We start from the raw sequence: 10,881 nt of genomic DNA, 5'->3' as shown, positions 1-10,881 counted from the left end.
TTCCTAAGGAAATAGGAACAGTCATTAAAAGTGTCCCAACCAAAAAAGGCCCAGGGCCAGATGGTTTTTGTGCACAGTTCTACCAGACTTTCAAAGAAGAGTAACACCAGTACTTATTCCACAAAATAGAAACAGATGGAACATTGCCAAATTAATTGAATGAGGCCACAGTCACCCTGATACCTAAACCACCCAAAGATTCCACCAAGGAAGAGAAGTTCAGACCAATCTCCCTTATGAACACTGATGCCAAAATATTCAATTAAATGCCAGGAAATTTGCCCTGTCCCCAAGAGATGCAGGAATTAAAAATGGAACAGAAATTGAGGGAAAGGCCAACCAATGACTGGCCCAGCTTGAGACCCATGCCAAGAGAGAGAATTTACCCCTGACACAACGATTCTCCGCTACATTTGCGGACAGGTGCCTAGCACAACTGTCGCCAACGAGACTCTGAGGGAAGTTATGCTAGGCACCTGTCCGCAAAAACACAGTAACATTCCAGCAGATTTGCCATGCGTACAAGCGATGCAGGGATAAAATGTTGTTTGTTGCCGTCTTATTGACAACAGTCAGGAAATGGAATAAACATAGTGCCTGACGGACTGAATAATGAAGACGGGGCACATATCCACTGTGGAATATTAGTCGGCTTTAAAGAAAAACTAAATCATGGAATCATGCAGGGAAATAGACAGAATTAAAAAAAAAATATATGAATCCATCCCCAAAAGATGGGCATCAGGTGTTCTCTCTTCCATGAGTATTCTAGCTTTGACTCTTTATTTTGGTGTGTCTAGTGTAGAGTCTCTTGTGGAAACAGGGAGACAAGGAATGGCGTGGGAGAGGATAGGTTACCGTCAGAGAGGGAGGATAATAGACCACGGGTTAAGAGAAAAGAGTGGGGATACTGTGGGTGGAAAGTTTAGGGGAGGGAGGAGGTTGAGGAGATGTGTGTAGACGTTATGTTGGTAGTCCGTGGTCATGTTTTGCAGATTGGGGAATAGGCTGAGTCTGTTAGTCTTCCATTTGGATCACTGCAGTACGGGTGGGTAGGAGCACATCCCTGCTTTTAGAAGAACGCAAAGATTTCTCACTTTGATTTCAGAGAGCTTTGGAGCATGGGTGACAGTGGGCATCCGGTTTCAAGGGTCGAGGGGATTTCTCACCACAGTCATGTCCCCATCGATGGCAGCCATGGCTGCCCCGGGGTTGATCCTGCATCCCAGGCATTCGTGAGAAGGCCAGACTCTCCAGAGTGCGGCTGCAAGCATCCAAGTGTGGGGCCCCTTTGGCTTTTTCCTAGCAATTGTGGATTCCTAGCGTTCCTGGAGGTTCTAGCCAATGGGATTAGATAGGGAAGTGAAATTAAGAACTGGAAAGTAGGTAACACCACTCCATTATAATACCTCAAACCCAAACCAACAAAAAAATTATGTAGAAATTAAGACAATGGTGGTGACATCGCAGGTTAAAGAATCTGCATTCGGCAATTAACAGAATTCAGAGCGTATTAATGGTGGACACAGTCCTATTTAGGTTGTAAAGTCATGTATAACACAGTGGAATTCAGGAAGATAGTGATGTCTGAGACAGTCTACTTGGTGGGTGTCCAGCCCTTTCCCAGAGTTCTACTGTCCCTCTCAGTGAAGTCCCATTTGTTAGAACCTCAGCTCCTCTCTATTCCTGAGAGGTGCACCCAAGTCCTGGACCTGGGTCCCAGGGTAGCTTTCTCTACCTCCGGTTGCTGTTTTTTCACACATGAATGGTAATGGCAGTGGTGAGACCTGTGTCTAGGGTTGCCATGACTACGGACATCCTGACTCTGGTGATCTTTGGCTGTCTAATTGGGAAGAATGGCTGTCCGTATCCAGGCCCTGCTAACCTTCATCCTCCAGGAACCACCGTACAACCAGAAGCCAAACATTGCCATGCCTGCCCTGAGTGCTGAGTCTCCCATCGCAGCCATTGCTCGGGGAATTCTCAAAGAACTCATAGCCACCGCTGCCCAGGGCCTGGCCTGCCTATGTCTCCACCTGCCAGCTTCTACTTTCCAGAATCTCAGAACCAGGTGGGCAGACAAGGGGCAAGGAGAGGTCCTATCCTCTGGCCCTGAGGCATTGATACCTTCTTGAGGCCCTAGACATTTGCCTTCAAGGAGGAAGACTGAAGGAGTTGCCCTCACCTCTTGGGGGCCCTTCTAGGAAGCCGTTGGATGCCTTCTCACTGATCCTGAGAGTATTTTTGGTGGTAGTTTCTATCATGTGGGGTCACTGATAGGAACAAGTTGCTCCTCAGAGCTGACCCTAATCTAATCTCAACCCTAACCCTGATTTCTTCCCCTTGATGGTGACTCTAGTTCCGAGGCTGGGAGTTACCACGGGGAGTCATATTAATGTCTGGATATACACGAAGCTCCTAGAAAACGCTCTACATGGCACAGGGTTATGGGGCCGGGCTCTGGGATTCCTAGGACTAAGACATCCTAGGACTGGCCTTCCCCTCTCTGCAGAGAGCTCCAACTTCAGGAAGGTTAGAAACTTCTGGAACAGGCAAGCGGAGGGTGGCAGCAGAGTTGGGCTAGTCACGGAGTTGAGGCTGCTTGTTCTGCATCTGGGACCGGGACTACCAAGTGATGGGGGACAACCTAGGGCAGCCACACTGTGCCCCAGTAGGGCTGAAAATGGAGAAACCATTGGCAATCTCCCCAGAGGCTTCGCTGACCTCAGCGTTTCCTAGACTCAATCTATCCAACCAAGGAAGCCAAAAGTGACTACCATTCTGGGGCTGGACTGCCTCTATCCACCATGAACAGCCAGCAAAAGTGCCCAGATGGACAGCAGAGGGCGCTCAAGCCCAGCATATTGACCCCTGAGAGCTTCTCTGGGCCTTAATTTTTTTTTTTTTTTAAGATTTATTTATTTTATGTATATGAGTACACTGTAGCTGTACAGATGGTTGTGAGCCATCATGTGGTTGTTGGGAATTTGAACTCAGGACCTCTTCTCACTCCGGCTCCTTATTTATTGTTCCATGTAAGTACCCTGTAGCTGTCTTCAGACAGCACCAGAAGAGGGCGTCAGAGATCTCATTATGGATGGTTGTGAGCCACATGTGGTTGCTGGGAATTGAACTCAGTACCTTCGGAAGAGCTGTCAGTGCTCTTAACCGCTGGGCCATCTCGCCAGCCCATCTGGGCCTTATTCTTCCAGCCTCTGTATCTCCAGGTTCTATGTGAGAGGAGGGGAGGCTGGAGGGCAGGGTCCCAGACTCGGAGGCAGATGTGGAAACAGGGTGCTGTGCAGTCCTCATTGCCCCACCCCCAACCCCGCTCCCCAATGCATAAGCTATGATGCTTTTTTTCTGGCCTGCGCTTCCAGAAGGCTACACACTACTGGCTATGTTAAAAGCCACTGGAGTCCCGAAGCCCATCAGCACTCTCATTCTGGTGCCCTTGAACTCCAATCTAAGACACTGAAGCTGCAGGCCCTGGCAGGGAAGGATTCCCTGGACTTGATCCCTGAGCCCTTCTCAGAGAAGTTCCAGCTTCAAGTGCCAGTCACCTTAGTGGCCCCAGCCACACAGCACCACCGCAAGCACAGTTGGTAATTCTGACCTGCCCTCATGATGGGACTTGTGTGTCCATGTCTCTCCCCTCCCCACACTAACCACCAGGACATGAGATTTCTGGGCTGGGCTGGGGAGGAAACTGGCATAAATAACCCAGGACTCGTGTGTACCCCAAATCCTAGTGTGAATTTGTGGGAACCTTTGACAACGAGGGCAGAAGATATCTGAGCCAGTCACCTGAATCCAACACCCCAGGGATACCAGACAGACCCTGAATAGAATTAATTGCATCTCACTCTTGTGGGTCTTGATTTTATTGGCATAGGAATGCCAACAGCACTTTCTCTTTTTAAAGATAACCCATCTTTCTCAGAAGTGCTTGAATGACTCCTCAGTCCCTGGAGACCGTTGAGCAAGAGCGAGGCCCTTTTCCACAGAACAGCAGGATACAGCACTTGCTCCAGGGTTTGATAGATCAGAGAAAACACGGAGGCTTGTCGATGTTCCTAGGAACCCCAGATGTGACCCAGGGTGCACATCTGCCTGCCAAGAGGCCTCCTTAGAGAAGCTGGGGCTATGGAATCAGATGCCAGATAGATGGTCCTAGAATGGGGATTCTCAACTGGTGGATCATGATCCCTGTTGGGTGGGGGTGTTCAACGACCCTTTCACAGGGGTCACATGGCAGCTATCCTGCATATCGGATATTTACATTACGATTCATAACAGTAGCAGTGATGCAATAAGTTTATAGTTGGGGGGGTCACCACGATGTGAGGAGCTGTATTAATGGGTCACAGCATCAGGAAGGTTAAGAATCACTGTTCTAGCACATCTGGATAGAGCCTGCAAGGGACCTGGTTGGGCGATGAGGCCAGGCAGGGTGAGAGGACAAGGTTGCCAGCCAGGCCACCCTGAAGCAGCAGGCTAGAGATTCTCCAAGCCCCAGTGTGGCCGAGAAGAGACAGAAGGTCTTAGGAGCCCCTTGCATATATTGCGGCTCACTGTAGCAGTTCTGAGGTGAATGGTTAACTGGGCCTGGAGTCTCCTGCTTGGCTCCCTGCAGAGGGGAGGGAGTATCCTGTTCTCTCCTGTGCGCAGCAGGGTAGGGTGAGGAAGGCTCCTCCTCTGAATGGGCTTGTCCTCAGTAGAACTCAGGTGGCTGGGCTGTAGCAGCTTTCCACGCGAGAGTCTTGGCAGCAGTTGAGAGATATCACAGGGCAAGGTGGGGCTTATAGAGTGGAACCCACAGTCCGAGTACCAGGAGCTCTGCAGAGGTACAGAGCCCAGACAGGGAGCATGCTTGCTGCTGGTCCCCAGCCCCTCCACACCTCGGGCTGAGAAAGGCAGCCAATGTTGCACATTGATCAGCAGTCTCAATGCTCTGAAGGGCAGTATTGGGGTTTTAATCCCCAGGGTATCACTCTGGTTAGGGGCCCTGCTTTTGTGGCTGTTTGGGGGATAGAGACGAGGAGGGCAGACCCCCAGACCTGATGGTCTCCCACACAGTCCTGGGCTCGTAGTGGATCTCATTTCGAAACTCTGTCCCTCCTGGAGCCTCAGAACTTCAGGGGTATCACTTAGCCCAGGCCCCACACTGCAGCTCGCTCCAGCATCTTCCCAGGGTTAGCAGGACAGGAAGTGACTCTTGTTCGCAGGAATGCTTGGCTGTCATCTCCAGGCCCGTGAGGGTGGGCTTTGGGGACCCAGGTGGTGAGGCACCACTGTGGTTATCCTTTCCCGCGAAGCCCCCTCCCTAGAGTCCCGCCTAAGCCTGCAGCTGGCTTCTGGTATGGAGCCAGGCTGCTCCTCCAGAGACCCAGGCTCTGCTGGAGAAATATCTCTGCCAGATGTTGCTCTCTCGCTACAGGCAGGAGGCCAGTATGAGGTAATAGGAAAGATTAACCCATCTAGAACCGGAGCCCCCAGCCACTGTGTTCATAGCCAGTCATGCTCGCTAGCAATTGGATGGAGAGGGTCCCTTGAGAAAGGATAAGAGCCCAAGGATCCTTCGTGTAAAGATGTCTCCAAGTGTTCCGGGGATACTGCAACCCACAGCAGGCTCCGTGGATAACTCTGTGCTCAGCACAGGCCTGCTGCTCATGGTACCCAACGTCTGCCTTGCATGCATGCATTTCTGGAATACCCCTGGGTCAAGGGTACCCACTTTTCAGAGCCCTTGCCCTCCCAAGGTCAGATCCACTGCTCCCAGAGAAGAGGGAGTCATTGTCCGCTTGGAGAGGGGGAGGAGGGAGGGTGTTAGAAACTTAGTTGACGGAACCAAAGGAGTGCAAGAGATCTTGGGGTGGAAAAGGAGATGTGACCTGTTCTGCCCACTGGCTTCTGGCCTGGAAGCCACCATCAGCAAGCAAAGAGTGACGATGACACTTTCTTGTGCGCTGTGCAACTGCCCTGCCTATCTGTGTATCCCTTGGGTCCCTCTGTCCCCACAGAAAGGACCAGCAAGCAGGGGCTCTGTGTAGATTGGGCGGTAAGGCCGTGGATTTGGGGTTGTATGTAAGAGAACCAGATTAGAGCAGAAACGTCCGTCCAAGGCCCCCAAGATGCCTGCTCTCTGAATACTTTTCTGTGTGCATAAGCCTTGGCTCCAGCTGGCATAGAGTGTCCTGCTAAAGTGTCCATTTCCTGCTTCTGCTGGGGCTGGGGGTGGGGTGCTTTTGCATGTCCTCAGGAGTCAAGGTCACGCTCCCAGGATGAGGCTTTGGCAGTGTGACTCCAAGTCTAGAGACAAGATTTCCACTGGGATCCTTGGGGACACCCGTGTGCTGCAGCCTGGGGCATGGGTCAGCTGCTTTTCTGGAGAAATCTCTCCTTCCTCCAGAGAAGAGGAAAGAGTTAGCACTTCACCGCCAGCCAGGGTTCCCAGAATATCCAGTCTCAGATTGGAGGGTGTTGAGCCAGCCCCAAACGGCCTTGGAGCCCCTCAGGCCAAGTTGCCAACTCTGTGTCACAATGTCCTTCGGCCTCCCAGCCAAGCCTCGAAGGGCAGGGAGGCCTGGGGTTACCCACTTACTGACTGCTTGGCTCTCGCTGGTCTCTCCGAGCATCGTGCACACAACTCATGTTCTTAGTTTTGTAGTGTCTCTTTCAAAGGGCAGCACGCGACCAGAGCTCCCATGCCTGCTTCTCACCAGAAAATGAAATTCTCAAGTTTTCAGACAACAGAACAAAAACATAAATTAGGTTAATGTGCAGCACGGGAGCCACGTCAGCGGGAGTCGCTGGGCAGGGAGGGTGCTGGGGGACCAAGGGAGGGATCTGAAACAATTAGTTTCATGAAACAATTAGTCGGGGGGGGGGGAGGTGTCACAGGCACAGCCTATAATAGTGAGCTGCCTGTCTGCCCCATCATGAGAGACCACCCCTGTGCAAATCTAGCTCAGTCTATAGTGGGATTCCAAACCTTTTCATTCTGCATCCCTTTAGGATCCTGGTACCACCCTATACTCCAGAGCGTACCAAACTCAGTCTCGTGGCCTCAGGGCTACGGTGCAGTTGGTGGCTTATCCACCACCCTCTGTTGTTTGATGGATGTTGATGTGATAATGTTGTGGTACCCATGCAGATTCATGTGCTGATAGAACTTTACTAACCCCATCCCTAGGGGACACTCTTGGCTGTGAATGCACATGTCAGTAGATGCTACCAAGTTACCCTGCTCACTAGCATCCCCTGAGAAGGACAATGTTGTTTCCACATTGGTGACAGCAATGGGGCTGGCAGCTATGCATAGTGTCTCCAGCCTGCCATGCGAAGCGCCGGGCTTTATTCTCTCATCACAAGCAGATTGATGTCTCCTCCATATAAAATTGTGAAGCTCTCCCCTAGAGCGCAGCCCTTCCCGTCTGGTTACCAGTGAGAGATTCTTCGTCATCCACAGGTACCAAGCGGTCGCTGAGGACCCACAGCTCAAACGATGGTCATCCCTGGCGGGACGTTTACATCTCTCGGATCAGTGGCTCTGGAAACGCAGACACCCAGCATTGCCCTGCCCCAGGAGTGAGTCTCACCGTGAACGCTCTCCGCCCAGGTGACTCACTTGGCATTCGGTAAACTGGAGCTAAGAGACAGGAGCTACTCTGTCCATGATGTACCTCAGGCATGTAGCCCAGCCTGGCCCTGTGTGTCAGCACTGCAGGGATGTGGGCTCCCCAGAACAGGGGAGAATTGCCATCCATGCTGAGGTGAAGGACAGGGGAACAGGAGAGTCCCCTGTGCGGGGGCCTGTGGGTGGGGCCGCGTGGCTGCCAGGCACCCCTGCTGGTTCCAACATCCACAGTAAGGCACCATGGAAACAGAGTGTAGCTCATGGAAAACATTATTTTCTTTGATGAATCATGTTCTAAGTTGGGAGGAAAGTTCACTAGACAGTTGAGGCAGTAAAGAGAACAGCTCTGTCTTTGTTCAGCAAATCTGCAAAGAAGTCCGGAGGGTTTGGGTCTTTGGTGTCAGCCATAAAGGCAGCTCTCCAGCGGCCACACCCTGGGAAAGGCTGGAGATGCTCCGGAAACACCAAAACTCCCAAAGTGGGTTCTTGCGAACACTGGGCCACCCCATCCTTTGGATTCCGTGCCTGTCCCACTGGGTGCTCTGTCACCGCACTCTCTGAAGGCATGTGGCCTTTCTGTGTGTCTGGAAAAATCCCAGATCTCTCGACTTCTGACCTTCCCTGGCAGTGCGGGGTGGACAGACTCCTGGTCCAATGAAAGAGGCATCAGGACCTGCCCAGGCTAAGTTACAACGCCGGGCAGTAGCACCCCTCGAGTGTCAGGAAACACAGTGAACGGGGTCAAGCAGTTTGCAGAGTGTGTAGCAGGCAGCCAGTACCTCTTGACAGTGACATAAACCCTCAGGGAACCCTACTCTACACTTGTTCTCTATCCCAGAGCTTACAGCCTTTGTGACTCCTTTTCAAACCAGTTCTGTCCAGTGGAGCCCAGAGAGGGCACAAATCCGTGTCTGAGCTGTCATGGGAGGGCAGGGAGGTGACCAACGTGCCACCCACAGGGCCAAGCATCAGCAGAATCCCAAACCTGGATCTCTCGCTCTCTTGGGCCATGTATCAGCTACATGCTTCAGCTAGGCAAATGAGATGAGCCCTCCCAGGCTCCCTCAGAATGGGTAACTGCAAGACATGGGCCAAAACCTTGCCACCACTAATTAGAACATGCCAAAAAAACCAGAAACCCAGTGTTAGGCCAAGAGCCCAGAGCTCCACTCAAGGGAACTCTGTTCCCAGGCTACAGTGCCCTGGAAACCACAGGGCACCGGGAATCTGAACTACATACAGCCTTCAAGACTTATAGCAAAGGCCCTTATCCATGGGCCACATGTTCTGAACTCTGAACTAACACGGCCCAGGACTGTCGGCTGCTGGGTGAATGGGTTACAGCCTGATTTGTATGTAAATCCTTGGCCCAACAGGGTAGATTGTGGCGGTCCTTGCTGTCCACCACTACGGGCAGACACTGAGAGACAGCAGGAGACATACAGGAAACCCTGAGTGGCTTGGCGGACACCTACTGGGACCACAGATTATAGGCGGCTCCTTTACAGGTAGACCTCTGAGATCTGTGAGGCTCAGGGACAGTGGATTCTCACCAGTGGGGGCCACCAGATCACCTAGGCTCCAGGCCAGAGCTTGGGGGGGGGGGTGTCTAGGCTTCTCTTATCTGTTGTCCTCTTCTCTGAAGACTCCATTACCACCACCCCACCCCCTGATCACAGCCTGTCCTCTCCTGGTAGGAGACTCATGTATGTATGTATGTATGTATGTATGTATGTATGTATGTATGTTTGCATGCATGCATGCCTGGGCAGGCAGGCACCACGCAGGCAGGGACTTGCCACCCATCGCTCCAGCCTCAGCTAAAGCTTCTGCAGTTCTTAGAGCAGAAGCAGATGTGGATTTGTTTTGTCTTTGAGCTTTCTAAAATGTTTCTAAGTCAGACACAAAAAAATCTTTCCCACAATGGTGCCATATGATATTTGGGGCTGCATACACAGAGCAGGATTTTTAAGGAGGCTAAACACCCCTACCTCCCCAAAGCAAGCTTCAAAACATTTTTTTTTCTTCTTCCTCAAAGGGCTGGAAGAAGAGATGCTTTTAAAAAAAGCTGCAGGGGTTGGTCATCTGCAGCCAGAGGGGGCGCTGTTGTTCCACGGAGAACGCAGGCTCTCCCTCTTCTTTCCGACCACGCCCAAGACTCCAGAGCCTCTAGGGCTACCTAAGGGCTGACGAAGGCAGGCAAGGTCTTTGTGGGTTTTCATTCTTTTTCTACAGTGTCTGCTCACCTTTTCAGGTGTGTAAAAAAAGACTGACCCGTCCTGCCTCCACCCCATTACAGAGAAGCTGGAAATAGGAAAGAGCCCCTTTGGCATCCAGCCCGCGCCCCTCCCTCCACCTTCCGGCTTGACCCTCCTACCTAGCAGCCTTGTGCCTGTGGGGATCTCTCCACCAATGCCTACATGACTCCCTGACCCCAACCATTCTGCCCGGGTGCTTGAGATCTGGCAAAGCGTCTGGAGCTTCGTTTGGAATTTCAGGTCAAGGGGGTCACTTAGCCCCAAGTCCCGCAAGGACTGTTCATTAGTCTGCAAGGGAAGAGAGAACCTCGGGTCACAGAGAGATGCGGGCTTGCTGCTACTCTGTCCCTTTTGGACACGCCCACAGGAGAATTTAGGCATCTACACTTACACAGGAAAGATTCTCAGGGCCCTCGGGACTCCACACTTTTCCAGCCTTAATCTTCCCATGGCTACACCATAGGGCAGCTTTCTCCCAGCACTGAAGTCCAGGCCAGCCCAGGAACACTCTGTCCAGGAGCGATTTGTACAAAAAATGATCTGCAGCTTGGCCAAGATTTGAGCCAGGAGTGAATAGCAAGGAGCTTGGCCAACGATAACCTGGGAGTAGCCTTAACGGGACCCTGAAGTGATTCTGGGGCGAGAGGGGAAGAGACAGAAACATAAAGACAAAGAGGCGAAAAGAGGGATGGGGTGGGGATGGGGGGAGACCGAAGGAACAGCGGTGCTGTGAGGGGGGAAGGTGATGTGTGGTAGAGAGGCATGCTTGGACTGGGATATACAAAGCACTAGCCCTGTTCCCTCTGTATAAAGCTCATGAGCTGGCATCAGACCAGCTAGAAAAGGGCGAATACAGCCGTGTGATGGGTCTGCCCAAGTTCCTGGGTTAGAACACCCCCAAGCCACAGCAAACTGCTCTACCTGGGCTGCTCTCCCCCCCCCCCCCAATCCTGAGGCTGCTTCTGCAGTATCATCTACCCATCC

Source organism: Mastomys coucha, unplaced genomic scaffold (assembly GCF_008632895.1).
Source record: "Mastomys coucha isolate ucsf_1 unplaced genomic scaffold, UCSF_Mcou_1 pScaffold3, whole genome shotgun sequence".
In the NCBI taxonomy this organism is placed as follows: domain Eukaryota; kingdom Metazoa; phylum Chordata; class Mammalia; order Rodentia; family Muridae; genus Mastomys; species Mastomys coucha.
The sequence above is the reverse complement of the archived record's forward strand: the minus strand, read 5'-3'. Positions refer to the sequence as shown.